The sequence below is a fragment of the Ambystoma mexicanum genome, chromosome 11 (genome assembly GCF_040938575.1).
Source record: "Ambystoma mexicanum isolate Mex_15411 chromosome 11, UKY_AmexF1_1, whole genome shotgun sequence".
NCBI lineage: Eukaryota > Metazoa > Chordata > Amphibia > Caudata > Ambystomatidae > Ambystoma > Ambystoma mexicanum.
This window is the reverse complement of record NC_090934.1, coordinates 1,006,419,651-1,006,440,038: the sequence shown is the minus strand read 5'-3', so window position 1 is coordinate 1,006,440,038 and position 20,388 is coordinate 1,006,419,651. Positions and strand designations below refer to the sequence as shown.

At 41.4% G+C, this 20,388-nt stretch overlaps 1 long non-coding RNA gene across 1 annotated transcript; it reads right to left on the bottom strand.

Annotated features, from left to right (window-relative positions):
* Positions 1 to 9,688: 9,688 nt before the first annotated feature.
* LOC138504032 (uncharacterized) lies at positions 9,689 to 20,179 on the bottom strand. The gene is made up of 2 exons (XR_011279756.1): positions 20,045 to 20,179; positions 9,689 to 10,479 (listed from the first exon to the last, which is right to left on the bottom strand). It is a non-coding gene; the product is annotated as an uncharacterized lncRNA (long non-coding RNA).
* Positions 20,180 to 20,388: the final 209 nt, after the last annotated feature.

Genomic DNA, 20,388 nt, shown 5'->3' with positions numbered 1-20,388 from the left:
ATCTATAAACCTATACTGTAATCTGTTGTTATGGTCACTTATTTTCTTAATAAAAATGTGCTCCTAGGAAGGGGTTAATGTGTTTTTACTGGGGTGTGAGGGTCACTAGACCACCAGGGATGGCTTGAAAGTGGGGCGCTGATAGGAGCGTGATAGTTATGTGGTTTGTTTTTGCTGGGCAGAACATAGGTAATTAATGTTTTTTGTTTTGTTTACAGGTTTTTTCACGTGAGGAGCGGCAACGTTATGCAAGTAATTTATTTATTCTATAGGATTGGGCAGTCTGGGGAGGTATTTTGGTGGGTTGGGACACAAATGCAGGGTCAGGCCACAAATTGCCCCCATGCCAGCAAAACATTGGTGTTTCCCTGGGAGCGGCTGTCTCCCATGTGGGTTGACTGTCCGCAAGCCCAGGCTGTACCTCCGGCTGTGCTGTGTTACAGATTTTTGCCTCCAGGGAGGAATGGGGAGCCTTTGCGTCTAGGGAGGAATGGAGACCCTGCCGGGGCTCCCCGGAACTACCGCTCGACTTGGGGACGGTCGAACCCACATGGGAGACAGCCACCCAAGGCCACGGACAGCACCCCTGACCATCCTGGAGCTCTGGGCTGGCCTGCATTATACAATTTTGCTCCGTAAAGGGGACCCTCCTGGGTCCCCTGTGGCTGCCGCTGTACTTGGGGATGGTGGACCCACATGGGAGACAGATGCTGAAAGCCGGGGACATCACCTCCAGCCGTCCTGGAGTTTTGGCTGGGCTGTGTTTTCCCCGGCCTTGGGCGGCTGTCTCCCATGTGGTTCGACCATCCCCAAGCACAGCGGCAGTCCCAAAGAGCTCCAGCATGAACCCCGACTTTTCCCAGAGGGAGAAGCTGTAACGTAGGGCAGCCATAGCGCCAGGATAGTCGGGGGTAATGTCCCTGGCCTTGGGAAACTGTCTCCCATATGCAGCAACCATCCCCAAGTGCAGCAGCTTTGCCAGGAAGCACCCGGCAGGGTCCCCATCCCTTCTCTAACGGAAATTCTGTAACGCAGCCAGCCAACACTCCAGGATGGTCGGGGCTGATGTCTCTGGCCTTGGGCACCTGTCTCCTATGTGGGTCGACTGTCCCCAAGTCCAGCGACATTTCCGGTGAGCCCCGGCAGGGTCTGCCAGCATTGTGGCAACATACTAAAAGGCAATACTATCAGCCACCCATACACAGGGAAACCTATCCCCCTGAAACATTCTTGCATGTGTGATGCATCAAACGTCATTTATGGACTTAAGTGTCCTTGTGGCCTATTTTATGTGGGCATGACCACCAGAAAAGTTAAAATCCGATGGTCAGAGCACAAATCTAACATCAGAACAAAGAGTCAAAATCACCCGTTGCAATACATTTCTCAGAAGCTAGACATTCGGTAGCACAAATGAAATGTGTGATACTCGAACATGTAAAACCTGGCCCTAGAGGCGGGTATATTGTAAGAACTCTCCATCAGAGGGAGATAATGTGGATCGATACCCTTGACTGCCTTAGCCCTAGAGGCATGAACGTAGAGTTCGATCTAATGTGTTATGTCTATAAGCAAAGTTAGGATTAAACCAAGAAAATGTGCAGATGTCTCTTCTGGTAAATATACTCTACCTTATCTCCCGATACATGACTCGGTAGTATAAATGTACCTTAACCTGAAGTCGCATGGTGACTGACTAATGCATATGGCAAAAATGTCTTCATGCCTGTGATGTTTGATTACATGTAAAAGCAAAGTTCGGTTCAAAGCAAGAAAAATGTGAAGGTGTCTCCTCTCTTTAACATACCTTAGCTTAACTCCTGATACCGGACTTGGCAGTATAAATGTACCTTAACCTGAAGTCATATGGTGATTGACTAATGCATATGTCAAAAATGTCTTGATGCTAGTTGCAATAGAGTGTCTTTGTTTAAAGGAAAGAGACTGGGAGATTAAGGCACACAAGCTGCCACTCTAGAATGTGAGTCGTCAAATTGGCAGAGATCAATGTGTTAAAGGTTAAATGACAGGCCTTTCAGGTAGCAGATAGGCAGGAGCGAGACAAGAAAGATTCTCACTAGATCAAAGTACGACACAAACCAGGAGTTAAACCAGGCAATTCGTTTGAACAGGATAGGCTATTTTTTGTAGCCTATTTCTATAACTATAGTGGAATCACATATAATCATGCCACATTTCAGCTGCAGCATGGAATAGAAGGGGACCCAAGCAGACTAGCCGTCTGCGCTACTCCCCACTCATTTGTGCTGTGGCCCCACGACATATATCCTTATTAGGACTTATGAATGTCAATTTTTCAATATAACCAGATCGAATAAAATATTCCATCTGATCACTCCCAATGGATGAGATTAGTGGCCTTACTTGGAAATTGTCAGCTCCCGGAGCTGCAAGTCAGGATACGGTTTAGTTCCCTCTAGAGGAGCATCAAGAGCGCATACACACATGCGTAGAGGCACAGTGTGCCTGAACCGAGTTGTGATAGGACGCTGACAGCGTCTGCGCGGCGGAGGATCCACACTGTTCATCCGGGCATGCCCTATGAGATCCCACTCAGCTCCTATCTACACGCATGTGCGAGAAGCTAGCGGTCCAGCCCGCTCACGCGTATGCGAATATACTGTTTAACAATAGTCAATACATTAAAAACGAGCTTCCACCATGCGCATGCGCGAGAAGTTAGCGGTCCGGCCCGCTCACGGGCATGCGCACAGACTCTCTAAATACTATTTAGAACAGTAATCACTGGGAAATGCTACGGACCGAAGAAAACCATTTGATGCTCCAGATACCCAAGGATTTTGGACACACACGCACGCAGTGCATAGAGGTGAGAAATGGATTCAGACTGATTTAGCAAGCAAAGCCCTGGTTTTTACACCGTATTACTTTATGAATACCATGCACATATTAAGAGGTTAGATTGACCAATTGGTCTAGTTAGAATGATACAGCCAGACAAGCAGTATGGGGGAGAGGTGCCCCCTTTTCACTCCACTAACACATAGTGGTTCACTACAGTAATTTATAAATACACTCCTGAGATAAGTGTACTGAGCATACATTCTTTCCCCCTGTTTTTTCTTTAGAAACTCTTTGAGAACAAATCTCCTTGAAGTGCTATTGTCCATATACAGAGCAGATTAGGTGCAGTTAAACCTTTCAACAAGAGGGTGTCCATGAACCAGAAAGCAAGGTGCCATTGGCATCAAAAAAGGTGCGTTAAGAGAAATGTTTTGTACTGTCTGAAACGTAACTTTTCAAGTTATAATTTCTTACAGCTGAGTTTTTCAATATTGAATCAGTGATAAAACACTAATAGTGAAATACTGTCTATGTTTTTACCTTAGGAATTGAAATCAAGAACATATGTATTTTTGGAACAAATAGTGTCATTGGCCCTGAAGATGGACTGTCAGAAAAGTCCGAAACGCGTTGGCAACACATTGACAAATCTTGATACTATTTTGGTTTGGTGACTTTTAACCAAGGAACTTGATGACTTTATATTGTCGTTACTTAAAAAGGGATCTTGTGAATTCATGTATAAGAGAAAAAAAGTCTTATGATTTAGAGTGTGTCTAACAATAAGGTTTTGAAAAAATTATATATTTTGATTAAAACAACCCATGAAGGGTTTTTCTACTTTTTCTAAAGTTGTAATGTTTTGTATCTAATAACTGATCTACGAATTGTGAAACCCTGTGAATTGAATCAGAAGTGTAAAACACAACTGTTGTGTATCTCAACAGTTAAGCAGTGGTTACACACCCATTTCAACCCCTTCGTACCTTAGTAACTTAAAACCCCGAGAAAAGAAATTATATCCTCAGTTAAATTCAGAATTGCAAGCAGTGAGAATCCCATTAAAGCTCACGTGCCTGCGACACTAATACATTTTTGGGATTGTATTCCCTTGGGAGTGCACTAAGGGTTGGCAGGTAGTAGTAATACATGCCTTTTCTTCTAGCCCCGGCAGGGTCCCCATTCTTCCTCGGAGGGAAAAGCTGTAACGCAGGGCAGCCAGAGCTCCAGGAGGGTCGGGGGTGATATCACTAGCATTGGGTGGCTGTCTCCCATGTGGGTTCACCATCCCGCAGCCCAGCAGCAGTTCCAGGAAGCCCTGGCAGGGTCCCACTCCCTTAGGGAAGGGGACCCTGCCAGGGTTCCCTGGGACAGCCGCTGCACTTGGAGATGGTCGACCCCTATGGGAGACAACTGCCCAAGGCCAGGAACATTACCCTCAACTATCCTGGAGCTGTTACAGCTTCTCCCTCTGGGAAAGGTCAGGCCGGGGCTCCCTGGGAGTACCGCTGCGCTTTGGGCTGTTGGACCCACATGGTAGTCGTCCAAGGCCGGAGACATCACCCCTGACCTTCCTGGAGCTATGGCTAGGCAGCAGTACAGAATTTCCCTCAGGGAACGGATGGGGACCCTGCTGGGGCTCCTTAGGACTGCTATTGTACTCAGGGTAGTGTCGACACTCATATGTGCACCCACACATGAGGTGCTGTTTTCATTCGGACACCTGTGGGAATGTGGGAAGGTAGGACATGTGTTGTTGGCAGTATGTTTCAGTAGTTTCCAGGTGGGAAATGTCTGAAAATTGTGTTTTTCCCCCCTTAAATTTCAGACTTTGCCAGGCTTTTGGGTAATGAATTCTAGGGCGATTTGCGCAAGTCAGACTCTGTGGGTTCCCACGGGAATCTGCTCTCCCGAAACACTTGGGTTACCAGTGGTTTAGCCTTTTGCCTTTGTGCCCAGGTAGGTGCACCCAGACATGTGAGGTACAGTTTTCGTCGGGACACCTGTGGGATCACGGGAAGGTACATGTGTTGTTGGCAGTGTGTTTGGTGGATTGCCGGTGGAAAATATCTGAAAATTGATTTTTCCCCCCTACATTTTGGACTTGGGGGTAATACATTCTTGGGCGATTTGCACAAGTCAGACCTCTGTGGATTCCCACGGGTGCCTTCTTTTCGGAAATGCATTAGGTTCCCTATTTTCCTCGGTGGCTGCGACACCCCAGACCCAAATCTGAAGGTTGTCGATGAGAGCAAATTCCCACAAAATCTGCTCTACGAGACACTTGGGGTTACCAGTGGTTTATACTTTTCCCTTTGCGCCCGGGTAGATGCACTCCCACATGTGAGGTACCGTTTTCATTGGGACACCTGTGGGAAGGTAGGACATTTGTTTTTTCTTGGTTTTCATAACATTTCATACATTTGCTACTGCACTTCGTTACACAACCCTTTCATTTCCCAAATGTGACCTAATTTAGGCTATGTATGCTTTTGTAACCTGCACAAGTCACCTACCCATCAAAAGGTATGCCTGTGCTCTTTCAAAAATGGTATGCTTGCCATTCCTCACATTTATTTTCCTTATTTACACATGCTAAGTACGTCTGTTTAGGCCATCAGCATAAAAATCCTTTGTCCCATGGCTATGTGTTTCCCTTGTGGTATTGCTTGTTTTGTGAAACAATACAAAGAATTTGTGATTTCCTAACTGGAAGATACAATACAGATTTGAAAAGTCGTTAAGCACACCCAATTTAGTGATGAAATTCAAATGATTCATAAATTCAGAGCTATGGAGTGTCTCTTTGGTAATTTATTTATGTTAAGGGTATAGCAGAGAAATGGCTGACTCTGGTACCAAACATCAGAAACATATGTATAGAACAAACAAAGTGTCCATATTTCATGGACACTCCCATCCCTTGCACACTTATGATCACTGAAAATCTAGTTCAGTCACATTTTTAAAAAACTTTAAATCTTGTTACAAAATTACATCATCAAAGTAATTAATAGAACCAATCTTTAGAAAAGATTTAGAATTAGTTTTTTGTAAATGACCACAACTGGCAATTTATTAAGAATGTCTCATGTTTTAGACATATATATTGTTTTAACAGTATATCATATACCAATGAATCAGTTCATATTAATAGTTGCATTGCTTTATATGACATTCATTACATTAGTTTGGATTTTGCTTATTTACAAAAATGGAAAAAAGAAAATAAATAAAAAGAAAAAGCTCAACGCGTTTGGAGAGAATACTCTCTTCTTCAGGAGCAAAAGTTGTCTTTTTTCTTCAATGTTCATGTTTTCACTTTTCTGAAACGTAAGTTGCAGCAGTTCATATATTAGTTTAGATTCTCTATGGTTGGTACTTTGATAACTAATACTGATGTGAATGAATGGGTACTTCACCTCAAATCCTTTTTCTTATGGAATCACTGGAACAATCTTGTCATCTTTAGATTAATCTGTGGAATACACATAATAGTGTATTACTTCAGCTGTTTCGGCATGTAACATTAAATGAGATTCATTAAAGTAAGTAGGCATTACCTACCAATTATTTGTTCATTGTAATGGTGGATATCTTTAATTCCCAATATACATCCACTTTAAGAGAGTGTTAGTGCTACTTCTTGGGATGGTGGACAGTGCATCAGGTTACCTGAAATGCAAGAGTACCAATTTAGAGCCACTCTTTTATTGACTCTTAAGTTAAGGTTATTGGCATCTAGTTATTATACTCACCAACATCTCAAGATGTTATGCCGGTGAGAATGTTTTATGTGGATAAATTCACATTGCTTGCAAGTCCTCTCTTATTCCTGTGTTCACATGGTTTCCCAACCTGTTGGTGGAGTGCGCGCATTTGTAAATTACGAATGCGTGACAATCTCTTTTCATTCACATTCTACCAATACGTTTAGATTTACAGTGTCTACATTCTTATGCAACACTCTACTCACCGTCTGTGGTTTGAGAGACGGTCCTGTTTATATGCTCCGATGCAGTTCCTTTCTTTGTCTGTCTCCTTGTTAGACGGTACCGCAATTGTCCCTGAGGGCAAACGTCCGTGTTTTCGTTAATGAAAAATACTGTTTGATTTAAAGAAGCCTAAAATAGGCGGAGAATCAGTAAGGTTCTCTTACCAAGTTTAAGTGTTCCAGTAGGTTACAGTCTCCTCATTCGAACGCATTATCCACGGTTCTGTTCTGCATACCGTTGTTGCTAGGCAACGTATTCTTATTTATTCCGCGTATGGTGGGTGTGACATTGTAAAGTCTGGTTCACTTAGCCTTCTGGGATTTCAAGTCAGTAATATGTGTTGTCATTAGTCTAAGCTAGTGACTAAATGCTAGGCACCCTAAAGGAGGGGAAAAGTCAGTGGACTGCTTTTATCCAGTTACTGTAGTCATTACTCATCAGTTGCAATATCATGGTTTGAGCGCATTCCCCACAGAATGTTATGTGTATGTTGATAAGCCACATGTTTTATCTCTCCCCTCTATGTACAATACATGTGATGTTTCTGCGTTCTAGTCACAAAGACTACTGGGATTTGGAGTCAGATTGTTATAATAAGTGGTGGCACAATAATGTGCGTTTGTCAGGTGAGGACAAAGGCAGTGAATATGGCAAGGGAAATGTGCACAAGATCACACAGTGAATAGCTTTGAGTCAAACAACATGCACACAGGAACCAAGACACATGTATTCTAAAACCCAGGAGTGCAAATAGAGTGTGACAACAATACAAATATATGAAAAGGGATGTGGGGTAAGCACTTAGAAGCTCCTTATGATTACAAGGAAAGTCGGCAAGCTCCTTACCCACAATTGCTGTTGCAGGTACTGACAGCACTAAGCCCACGTACAGGGCAAGCGACAACAGGATCTGTGAGCTAACACTCTTGATGGTATTGAATAAGGTAACTTAAAAACAGTACTCACGAGGATGAGAAATACCACTTGAATGTCAGCAAAGCCCACTAACCCTGTTCATCAAACAGGGACCCAGAAAGGCTATAACAGCAATTGGAGGATAACTAAATACATAAGACCCAAGCCAAGGGGCAAGTAGGAATAGTGATTACAGAATAGTGAGAAAAACATAAGGATTCACACAGGAGCTAGCTACAACAGCACACCACACCTAATAATCAATGGGAAATAAATGCAGAAGTGCAAGGGAAAACCTGGAATGGATTCCAAGAGAAAGTAAAGGAACAGGAGCAGAGAAAACGAATTTACAAAGGCGAACCTCCCCCACCCATCCAAGGAAAAAGGCAGGAAGCTAAATCTATAAAGAGGAAAGACTAAAACATCAAGGTTTACAGCAGCAAAGGGCAAAGTCAAAGAAATATAGAACACAGGCAAACTGGGCTTTTAAAGCTGCTTAATGAGCAGACGCCTCAGGTGTGCTGCTTGCTGCACCTGCAGCCACAGGTCTTGCCTATCCTCCACCCAACCTTGTCCTGCAAGGGTGGAGATGAAGCAGTGGGCCAGGCATTCTGGGAAGCATAGTCATTTGATTAAAGCAGCATTCTGGCTGCCAAAGACCTGGAATGGATATGGAAGGGAAGTAACTTGAAAAATAAGAATTTAGCGCTCCCACTTCATCACAGCACTGTAGCATAAGGTTCGGAAGGAAAGTCCAGTAGGGAATAAACCCCAAATCATGCCCCCAAGTGGTGGGAACGGGAGCTAAGGGAGCGATTCGTGACAGCGTTTAATGAGGTATATCTCTCTTTCAATACGATTATTGCATTCCTCCGAAATGTATTCAGTTGACACATAAGATGTCTTGTACTGATGCATCATTCCCGTTCTGAGTAATGGTACTCTCATTTAATGACTCAAAAGGAGTTCTATTAATTGGGTGCACCAGCGTTCCATGTTTGTCTCGTGGTATTATGATTCACTGAAGCTCCAACATTGTTCAAAATGTATGATTTCCAGTTTACAAGTGTAACCCATTTTTTCACAACGATATTCGTTATGTCCTATCGAGTCGTGTAACAGACCAGGTCTTACATTGTTTTAAGTGATCAGCTAATTTACATAACATTGATCTAAATGATCAATTTAAGTCAACAATAATACGATAGATTTAACAACATTTACTTTCACACTTAATCATTTACACTTGAGCTTTCTTGAATGACCCGTTCATTTACATTGCATTGGTCTAGATGATTCATTGTTTAGATTTAAGTCAACAATAGTTAAATATACTTTGACAACATTTACTTTCACATAGTTTCAAATCTACATATGATACATCTTTCGACTGAATGTTGGTCATATGTTAACTGTGTGTGTAATGATCATGTGTTCACATTACTCTCATTGATTCAGACCTCCCTTTGTTACACCCTGTTGATATAATAGATGACCTTAACGATATATTGGTTGATCTTTACTAATAGATCACCTGTTGTTGTAGTCATCTATACCTCTGACTTTGAGTCATAGTTGTCTGATATTTTCACCTGTTGCATTATTTTCAAAGTTTCTAATCTCCCCACTGTGAACTGGAAGAATATTCTATGTCTGTTTAATTCGAGGGATTTGTCACTCTTTTTAATAGAAAATTGCCAAAGAAAATTCCTCGTTCATATCTCGTGGCTCCAATGACTCCAATTTGTGAATCCAAAACATTTCCCTGCGTGACATTGTTAAGGATTTCAATCAAGCGACACACACCTTGGTCTCGGCCTAGTATGTAGCGTACAATTGAGATGCGTTTCTCCTTATTTTATGCAGATTACATTTTGAAACGGTACACCACTCATATCACACACCCTTTTCAAATACCCGGGTCACAATGGACCATGAACCAGGCTGGTTGGTAAAATGCAATATTTATTCATTTATTTTAAAATTCAAAAGAAATCATACACTTTTTAATGTGAGGCAGCAATCACCAATGGGGTGATAATTAAAATGAGAATGTGAGCAATGCACTGGGTTTAACCTTCTAGTGGAACATATACACAGCACAGCGGAATAGGAGCACTTTTTGATTTAGGAAAGATAGCACGCAAGTTAGAATTCCCCCTGCAATGTTCCCTCAACCCACAAATAATCAATTCTGAGTGCATAAACAGAAGCAGCAGATAATCAGGAATAAGAAACAGGAAACAGAATCCAAATCTGACTTTCCCTCCCCAAATAAGACCGAAAAACTGAATTTAAACCCATTGCAATGTTATGAATTGACACTCGGAAATAAACAAAATAATAATTAATGTGTGGGGGGGTTTGAATTTTTAAAAAAAGATTTCAGTATGTACAATTATAAGCATTCAGAAGAAAAAACAAATTCCAAAACAATTAGTTCATAGTGCGTTACCTGTACATATTTACAAAACTGCCCCTCCCCCCACCCACAACCAGGGTTCACATCAATCACCAATTAGTGATCAATACATAGTAAGGAATTTCCCCCAAATCTTCTCAAATAAAGAAAGCTTCCTGTTTCTCCGAAAAATAACCCTTTCCATCGTCGCTAAACCATGCATTTCATCAATCCACATTTCAAGTAGGACTGGGTTAGCCGTCTTCCAACTTCTCAAGATAATCCTTTTACCCACCATCGCACCTTGATAGATCCATTTTTTCGGACTCATTGAAAGATCCTCTAAAAGAAAGTCACAACCGAGTATTAAAGTCTTAAAATCAAAGGCTATTTTTTCATCTAGCACTGCATCACAAATCCTACCAAATTGAAACCAAAAACCTTGTACTCTGGTGCATGTCCAAAGCATATGTTCAAATGTACCCGTATCATGAACCCATGACCAACAATCAGAGCTGTCAATCATGCCTCTACGGAACAGCCTTTCAGGAGTCCAGTCGACCCTATTGATTATTTTAATCTGTCGGGACCTTTCCACCAAACTTGAGGAACATAACCTCGTATTTGTACACATACGCAACCAGTGATCGTCATCAATAATGGTCCCCAACCTTCCACTCCACTCCTCTCTTAACAAATCGTTGCCTTTAAATTTTCCTGCAATGAAACCATAAACTCGACTCACCAGACCATCCTCACCCACTTTATGCTTCTTCCACAATATGTTAACATCCAGACTTTTCTCCAAATTTATATTACCAACAGCCTTCCGAGGTTTACGGTAATCACTCATACAGAAATGTGAAATTTTTTATTTAGATCGGAACCCTTTAGCAGTCAACCAATTCCCATTCTCAAAGAGGTTGCTCAACCACTGAACGCCCGCCAGAAACCATTCTGACCAAAACAGGGTCTTCCCATCACATTTAACACCAGGGTTCAACCAAATTGAGGCGTTAGGATCTCTCAATGCATCGTACCCCAAACAAGCATTCAGACTCATCCATGAATTGAATAGGCATTTAGTTAGTGGGTCACTTACACCTGGTATTTTCTGTACAGTCGTCATCAGAGCTCTAGGCAGCAAAGGACCAAAATGACTACTCTCAGCACACAGCCATTCATCAGGATTTGGTTTAAAAAATTCTAATAAAGTCTGTGTCATAAAAGCCAAATGGTATGATCTATAACTAGGTACTCCTAATCCACCCTTTTCCAGGGGCAATTGTAATTTACATAGCTTTAACCTTGGTTGCTTATGGTCCCATAAAAAGCCTTGAGTAAGCCTTTCCAATTCCTGCCAAAAATTCTTCCCGATATCTAACAGAATCATAATAAGCATGTAATGAATTCTTGGCGTGGAGACCATTTTCAGTGCATTAACTTTACCCCATAAGGACAAATGCAGAGCGCTCCATCTCTCTAAATCCAATCTATATGCAGTACAGACCATATTCAAGTTTTCTGTTACATAATCACTTATAACTGGTAAAATCCAAACTCCCAAATACAGTAGCTTTCTTGCACACCATGTAAATCCCCATTGTGTAATGAAATTCTTATCACAGGACGGTACCAAGGGAAGAAATTCTGACTTGGACCAATTTATTTTATAACCTGAGAGGTGACCAAAGATTGACAAAATCTCCATGAGAGTTGGAATTGAAAGCCGAAGATCTTTTAGGACCAGCAACAAATCATTGGCATAAAACCATACCTTTTGTTGCATGCCCCAACAACTCACACCCTTCAGATTTTCCAATCTTAGCGCCACTGCTAGCGATTCAATACCAATGACGAAAAGTAAGGGACACACAGGACATCCCTGCCTTGTTCCCCTCTCCAAAACAAATATTTCAGATCTCAAACCATTGGTATTCACATCAGCCGTTGGCTTGGTGTAAAGAAGGTTAATCCAAGAAATGTAGTTTGAACCAAATCCCATCCTTTCCAGGACTCTGAACAAGAATTGCCAGTTCACCCTTTCAAAGGCTTTTTCAGCATCCAATGAAAGAACTGCTGAGTCCACCGTGCACTCAGCAACAACAGAAATAGTGCATAGCAGTTTTCTAATGTTACTGGTGGTACTTCTTCCCTTTACAAAACCGGATTGATCAGGATGTACCAAGCATGGCAGTAGTTTTTCATTCGTAGAGCAAGTATTTTCGCCAATATTTTGTTATCAACGTTGAGCAGACTAATCGGTCTGTAGCTGGATGCCAAAGTCTCATCCTTCCCCTTTTTCAAGAAAACTGATAACATTGCATGCCGTCTTGTAGAAGGGAGCAAACCACTCGAGTGGGACGATTTATACATGTCCAACAAGAGGGTCAATGCAGAATTTGGTAGCCATTTGTAAAATTCAACAGGTAGACCATCAGGTCCAGGAGACCTTCCGGTATTGAGTCAACCAATCGCTCTCTTCACCTCATCCAGCATTATATCTTCCTCCAAAGAATCCGATTCCACTCTTGAGATCTTCGGAAGTGGTAATCCCGCCAGGAATCCTCCATCATCATCCGAAATATATGTTTAATTTTTGTATAAATCGGAGTAAAAAGTCTGAAAAACCTTATTAATCTCTTTTGGTTTGAAAGTAATTTGGTTGTCCTGTCCACAGATGGAAGTAATAGTTCTTTCTGACTCCCTTTTCCTCAATCAGAATGCCAACTAACAATCGCATTTTTCCCCTTTCTCAAAATATGTACACTTCTGTTGGAAGAACTTCTTATCCTCTCTATCAGGAATCAGGTTTCTCAATTCCAGTCGCAAGTGTTTAAGTTTCTGAATCAAAATTGAACTTCCAGGATTAACCTCCAAATCATTTGTGACTTCTTTAATACTCAACTCCAATTCCTGATGTCTATGATCAGATCTTTTCTTCAAGCCGTTCGCCAAACTGATGAGCATACCACGTACCGTACATTTAAAAGCTTCCCATACTATGCCAAGACACATTTCTCCAGTACAATTTTCCTTCACAAAGTAATCTATTTCTGTGGCAATCTTCTCCATGTCTTTTTCATTGTCTAATACCCTAGTGTTCATCCTCCATGTATAAGTCTTGATCAAAGCAAAATCGAGTTTCATATACATGGTAATATGAGCATGGTCCGACAATACTATGTTTCCAATGTTGGATGTTAAATAATTTTCGGAAATCCTTCCTGATGTTAGCAAAATATCCAACCTCGAATAAGTCATATGTGCCGCTGAAAAAAGGTGTATATGTTGATTTAATCTTGGGTGAGTCATTGGCATGGGACCAGAGAGGTCTCAGGATCTCCCAGATATGTCCAATTTTAATAAATACGAATCAAAGCTTTTCAGAGATCCCAAAGCAGAAGTGAGAAATTAATAATAAAGAGAGAATCCTTTCTAATCCATCAAATATGTGGGAAATGGTCCCAGAGATAATCTCTCTCAGGTCTTCCGTAAAATGGGCGTTCCACAGCAGAGACTCTAGGGAAGAATCAAATAAACATACTGTCATGGAACACCAGAGGGTACGCTTCTTTCTCCCAGGAACCAAGGAAATCACAAATATTCAAGTCATCTGATCTAATATTATTCCAAGAGACTTGGTTGACTGGTTCAGTTGAGTTTGAAGGGTTCTCAGTTTTTCAGCAATTGGCTCGAGGGTCAGAAGGGGGCAGGCCAATAGGGGCTTTGCTTGTGGCATGAAGCAATAAGATTTTTGTGAACTCGAAGAGTGTGTGGAATGTTAGAGAAGGCTTCTTATGGTAAGAGTGACAAGGAGAGGGATTACTGAGGGGAAAACCTGGCTCATTGTAAATGTTTACTGGAACCCCAATGTTATCTCTCTCTCCCAGATATTCTGCTTAATCTCTCGGATGGCCTGGTAGAATGTTTTCAGCAATATCCATCTGATGATCTTATTATTGCGGGTGATTTAAACTCCCAATGTATCCCCACAATCGACCCTATTTTAGGAAAAACCCATCAGAAGACTTAGATCAGGAAAATTTGGGTAGACTTCATGCAAGAATGGGGCCTCCAAATGTTTAATGGTAACGTGAGGGGGGACATTCCAAACGCCCCATCGTGGCGTAGAGGTTGTGCCATTTCAACCATCGATTATCTCTTTGCCTCGAACTGTATTTTTTAATCCTGCTCAAGTTTTCAAGTGGGGTAAGGGAACACATATGGCCATCTAATCCTTAGAGCACTTTTGTTGTTTGAAGGGGTTCGGGATGTATTGTTGTTTGATCAGGACCTCACAACGAATAGAGCTGGAAATGTTGTAAGAAGATTTCACAATGGGGGGATGGTTTAAATTGTGAGTTGAGGGGCCTGGTGCATCAATTATCAGATCAACAACTTTTGAATTTTTCTAATCCAGGTGATTTCTCTCTTTTTCTTTCTAACTTGGCTCCCGCTGATTCCAACTTTCAGAGACCCCATAGGATCCACAAACATACCTTTAATGTTGAAATAACGAAAAGGAAGAAGCAACTCAGACAGCAAAGAGGGAAGCTAAAGAGATCTTGTATAGATTTAGAACAGCTCAAGGAGGGATAGAGAATCCTCAGAAACAACTATAGAAATTGGTATAGGGCGCACAGATACCTCATATGGCATCAAGACAGAGAGAGAATGTTATCTGCTCTCTCGAGGGGGAACACAAGACATTTTTGGGCAATGGTAGGGGGAAATGAGCTAAGCCGGAATCAAAAACTGGATGCGGTTATCCAAGAACAGGTCTGGTGTGAGCACTTTGCCAGACTTTATGACTCGCCTAATGCCATACTTGGGGATAGAAATGCACTGATTAAGTGGTCCCTGGATTTTTCAGCCACAGATCTGGAAATACTGATAAGGAAATCATCAGCTTCCAGTGCGGGGGGACCGAATGGGTTGAGTAAGTCAATCTTAAAAAAGGACCCTTCCCTGTGGGCATGGACATTAAAAAAACTATTTGATAACATAATCCATCAGAAGTGCCTCCCTGACTCATGGAAAAATTCCATAGTGATACCAAGCTACAAAAAGGGGGATAGACTGTTAGCTGCTAATTACCATCCAATTTCCCTTTTAGATGCAGACAGGAAAATCTTCACAGGGCTCATTTTAGGGGAATTGGAAGTATGGGCAAAAAAGAAGGGTGTCATTACAAGGAAGCAATCAGGTTTCAGGAAGGGTTTATCTACTTCCCTAAATGGGCTGGTTCTGAGCTTCATGTTCTCGCTGTCTGTCCAAGGAGGGTGTCCTCCCCTCTTTGGGGCCTGGTTAGACCTCTCCCAAGCTTTCAACACTATAGACAGGAATCTCCTATGGAAAAAACTAGATGAGTGGGGTATTTCTCCTAGTCTTTTGTCAATCTTGAGAGAATTACACCACAATAATTCCATGCAGGTGAGCCTTTTGACAAATCCGATCAGGGTAGAGCGAGGGCTCCGTCAAGGATGTCTCCTAGCTCCTCTTTTGTTTATTCTGTTCATGGCAGATCTGGCTGAGCTCCTGAAGGGAATAGGTTTAATATCTTCGATACCAGGAAAAACAAAAATCAATTGGCTGGCATACGCGGATGATGTTGTAGTCCTTGATCACTCACAAGTAGGGCTGCAGCGTCTTTTGTTTGCCTTAGAAAATGATGCCCGAAATAATAACCTTACCAGCAATCCAGTAAAGTCCAAGATAATAAGATTTAAACATCCAAAAAAGATAATTAAGCAATATGTCTGGACTTTGGACCAACTGCCGATTGAGGTTGTCTCGGAATTGACCTATTTGGGAGCATCAATCAGCTTGTTCCCAACAAAAGGCAGCCTGATGCGCTCACTGGAGTTAGAAGTTGTAAAATTGGGAGCACAAATGAAAAAAATCAGATCCCAGTTTTGCAAATTTTCTATTCTTCCCTTGGTGAAATTTCATATAGGGAAAGTAATTCCGATACTCCTGTTTGGTCTGGATTACAACTGCTTAGCAATGGACCTCGAGTGGGATTCTTGGGAAGCCAAATTGTGGAAACGCACATTAGGACTGCCGGATTGTGTGCCAATAATCTCTCTTTGTTATTAATTGGGTCTGTTGTCCCTTAGATCATGGCTCCAATGGAAGTGGCTGATTTTGTATAGATCAGTAGTAGATGCTCCCAAGAACTCACTATTTGAGGAAATTGCTGGAGAGCTGCATCTTGGTAAAAACCTGTTACTGGTTAAGTTCCAGCAAAGATGCCTGGAAATTCTAGAGAGAGCGGGCTGTGATTCGACCCTACTGTTTCAAAATCCAGACAGGGTAAAACAAAAGCTGAAGCAAAGGGACTGGATCGATACGATTGATAGTATGAGGAGGACGAAAAGATCTGCCTCTTTTATTGTGGTTGATAAGCCTCTTTCTCTGTCCCTGCTTATCTGAAAAAGACACCTGATCTGAGTTTTGGATTTTCTCTTCTTAGATTGTGTTTAAATCTACTTCCTTTTCTAGAGATTTTGGCCCCTAGAGATAGAGGAGGGAAAACAGATCCATACTGTGACAAGTGTCGTACTAAGGTCTTGCAATCTTCTAAACATCTACTATCTAATTGCCCGGGCACTTGGAGTATGAAGGCCAGAAGATTCAGTAGGTTTGTTCATCAGCTATTCTGGCTTGATTCTGTTGAATTCTGGGGGAGAGTATCCTCCTGTCATGAATCTGCTCTCTCAATGGAACTTGTCAGAGCACTGAGAGAAATTAATTTGATCAGTGACCCAGTTGTGATTTCGATTGAATGAAGTCCCTAGTAATTAGAATCATCATGGTCTGACCCAGTGTTTGAAGGTCTCTAATGGACTTTGTATATTGAAATTGTTTCTCTGTACAGGTGATTTTTCTTTTTGGAACACGGATCCCCTGACTATCTTAATTTATGCTCTGTATTGCTTATTTTACTCACAGCATCTTTGTTCCTTATAATTAATTTTAGTGTTCAAGAGAAAAAAAAATGTATTCTGGATTTTTTTATTTCTTTTTGTTTTTTAAAGATTTTACTGACGTGAGTTTTGTAAATTGATTGACGCATTCTAGTTCTATTATTCTGCTGAATAATTGTGAAAGTGTTAAAAGTCCAATGTTGGCTATTGCACAATAAATAAAAAAAAATTTAATTAAAAAAAGGTGTATTCTTTGGCCACCGGATTCTCCATTCTCCACCCATCCTTTAAATTATGTTCCTCCAAAAGATCTCTCAGAGCCCTGGAGTGCAGATCAGTAGGTCTACCAAATCTTGACCCTGACCTATCCATATCTTGGTCCAGAACTGTATTAAAATCCCCACCCAGAACAATATTTCTTGACCCCAGATCTTGGGCAACTTGAGCCACCCTCCTGAAAAAGGAGCCATCATCTATCTTAGGTGCATATACATTACAAAAAATTACCTCAGTTTCTTGAATATTTGTCAGAATGGCAACAATTCTACCATCATCATCATTAAATGTTTTCAAAACTTTGATAGGGGCATTTTTTCTAATCAAGATCACTACACCCCTAGATCTTGAGTTAAACCCATAGACTCTTCCAACCCATCATTTCTTCAGAACATCAAAGTCTTCCCTAACACATCACCCTTCAGATCATTCAGATAAGACATGACTTTCTTTCTTTTAAGCATATTGTTTAAACCATTCACATTCCAAGTGATCATTATCAAATGCCCATCCATAGTGCACATTAGACTGTGTCCGGGCACCAAACTTTGCAATGACTTATCACCTGACACTAAAACCACAATAGGACAATTAGACGTAAACCCCAGCCCCCCAACCCCAAAGTAGAAGCAAACTGCAAAAAACAGCATCAAATAAAAGTTTGTATATCACATAACAAGATGTCTGGCGCCCTGGACACCTCTCCCTAATTAAACTGAACTCTTAAACAAAAATTAATGATAAACAATTAAAATAAGTATCCCAAACCTATGTCTAAAAAAAAAAACATTCCTTAAAAAACAAAGTCATCCATTGAACTTATTCAAAACAGAATACCCATATATTCTCAAATGACCCCGTATTGACATATTCAAAGGCACCCCCATGATGACAAATATAAATGCCCCGATAAGAAGCGTAATATCACTTCTTAAAAGTTTCACAAGAAACTGGACCAAAACCTCGATACTTACTAAAGTTCCAACAATTCAAGAGAATAGAAAAGAAAGAGGACACTTAACCGACGCCACAAATTACCTCCCTCCTCAACCCATTCACCAAATCAGTCAATAAACATGGGAAAATACAAACATAGCAGATAAATATACTCCATAAACCATATAGGGTGTACAATAATAAAATAAATTTGACATTATAAACTCTAAAAGTCATCACCCACCCAACTGCTCATTAAGCACATCATATTTTATCCCGGGAGGATAGCTTAACGGCAACGTGCACGCCTTGGAAGCAAGACGACACTTAGCAACACAGGTTCGATCCCCGGGTCTGCGCTTAGAAACCTCTGGGTGTTTAAGCGCATTATAAATACGCAACTAAGACAACAACAAAAAAACAAAACAATTAGCAACTGAAAAAACAAACAATTCCTGTAACAGCGCCTCGATGCCCGCAGGCTGTGTGAGCGCTTTAAAAAATGCAAAATAAAATAAAAATAAAAATATTACAGATGAACAATTATTGGTCACATATCGAAGCTCCCGTATAAGTGAATGCCTATATCCCGATGACCGTACCACCTCCCCCCTATTGTGTGGGAGGTATAATATCAATATTTCATTGACATTGCACCAACTGTCAACAAATACGAATCCTAATACCCATATAATCACACAATAAATATCTATCATACACAGGAGAAAAAGGGTGACAATAGGCAGTTAAATGCAGTACATTGTCCTCCACAGGAAAATGTCATGCACATGAGCTAAAGTCAGTCTAATAATCCTGCCCATGGCGCCAACCAAACCCCTATGTAAAGCCGTGTTGATCCAGCCATTGTCTAATAGCTGTAAACACACAGCTCTGCCTCACAAATTGATTCCCGACCACATGTGACTGATTATTCTTTGAATGCATTTTGCTCTTTATGTCACGCTCTGCACCTGGCTGTCTCGTTGAAAGGCAGGGTCAAACGTGTTCAGTTAAACGGCGGTAAACACCAGATCATGTTGAGAGGTTCAAAAAGAGAAGCTCCGAAAACAAAACATAAACGCCCAAAATGTCCCAAAAAATGCCAACACCCAAGATCCAGCCGGTAAACAAACCCGATCAAAATATATTGACCCAATGGTGCAAAAAACAGCTCCAGAGTGCGACCCAGTGCCCAAAATGCATTCAGTCCTCCGTGAAAAAACTAGCCTTTAGACGCATAGGAGTCGAGGGAGACAAACTAGGTCCGAAAACACATACACCCTCAAAATGCACCAAAAAATTCAACATTCACAATGTCGCCTGAATATTACAAGGAAGGAGAAACACATGTTGAATGGATCAACGGAATGGCAAATATAAATTCCAAAACATGCAGAAAAGCTCAAAATGCATTGAAGATGTCACCAGTATAAATTGTATCCGTGGACAACAGTACATTTTGATCCTGCTTTGTGTGTGAGAAGAAAACATCAGGATTCGAATGATCAAACACATGGAAACACAGTACAAAATGGGAATGCAGCAGAATTCGCATTTACCAAAACGCGAGGAAAGTGCATTTTGAAGCTGTATTTGCTGGTCTTTAGAATGTATCAATGCGCCCTAATCCTCCCCAGCAGTCTACAGGTTATAGGCTGAATAGTGGAGCCCATCTGATCAACTCTCAACCTATAAGGTGGTGGCAATCCTTCCCTTCTAGTTAACGCCAAGTAAAAGTAGCGAAAAAATCACCCCAAATGTACCTTCATGTCCGTGATCCTTAACAATCGGTTTCGCTGTCTTGACCGGCAGTGCATTTCAATTAAATCATATATTTCAATATTTCCGGCGAGCAACAAGACTGGTGATCTTGCAAGGGATGTAATGGCAACACTCACATCACCGTAGATCTAGAAATCGCACGCCGACTCCGCGTAACCATCTCAAATCGGATTGCCGTCCATTGCAGAACTCCGTCAGCGATCCCGCCCACAAAGACGTATCTTCAGAATCCGATCCAATTGCATGTCGCTCACCGATGGAAGCAAGAGCAGTGAAGTCAGCTGATCCTCCTCACGCATATGTGACTAATATCCTTTATTCTAAG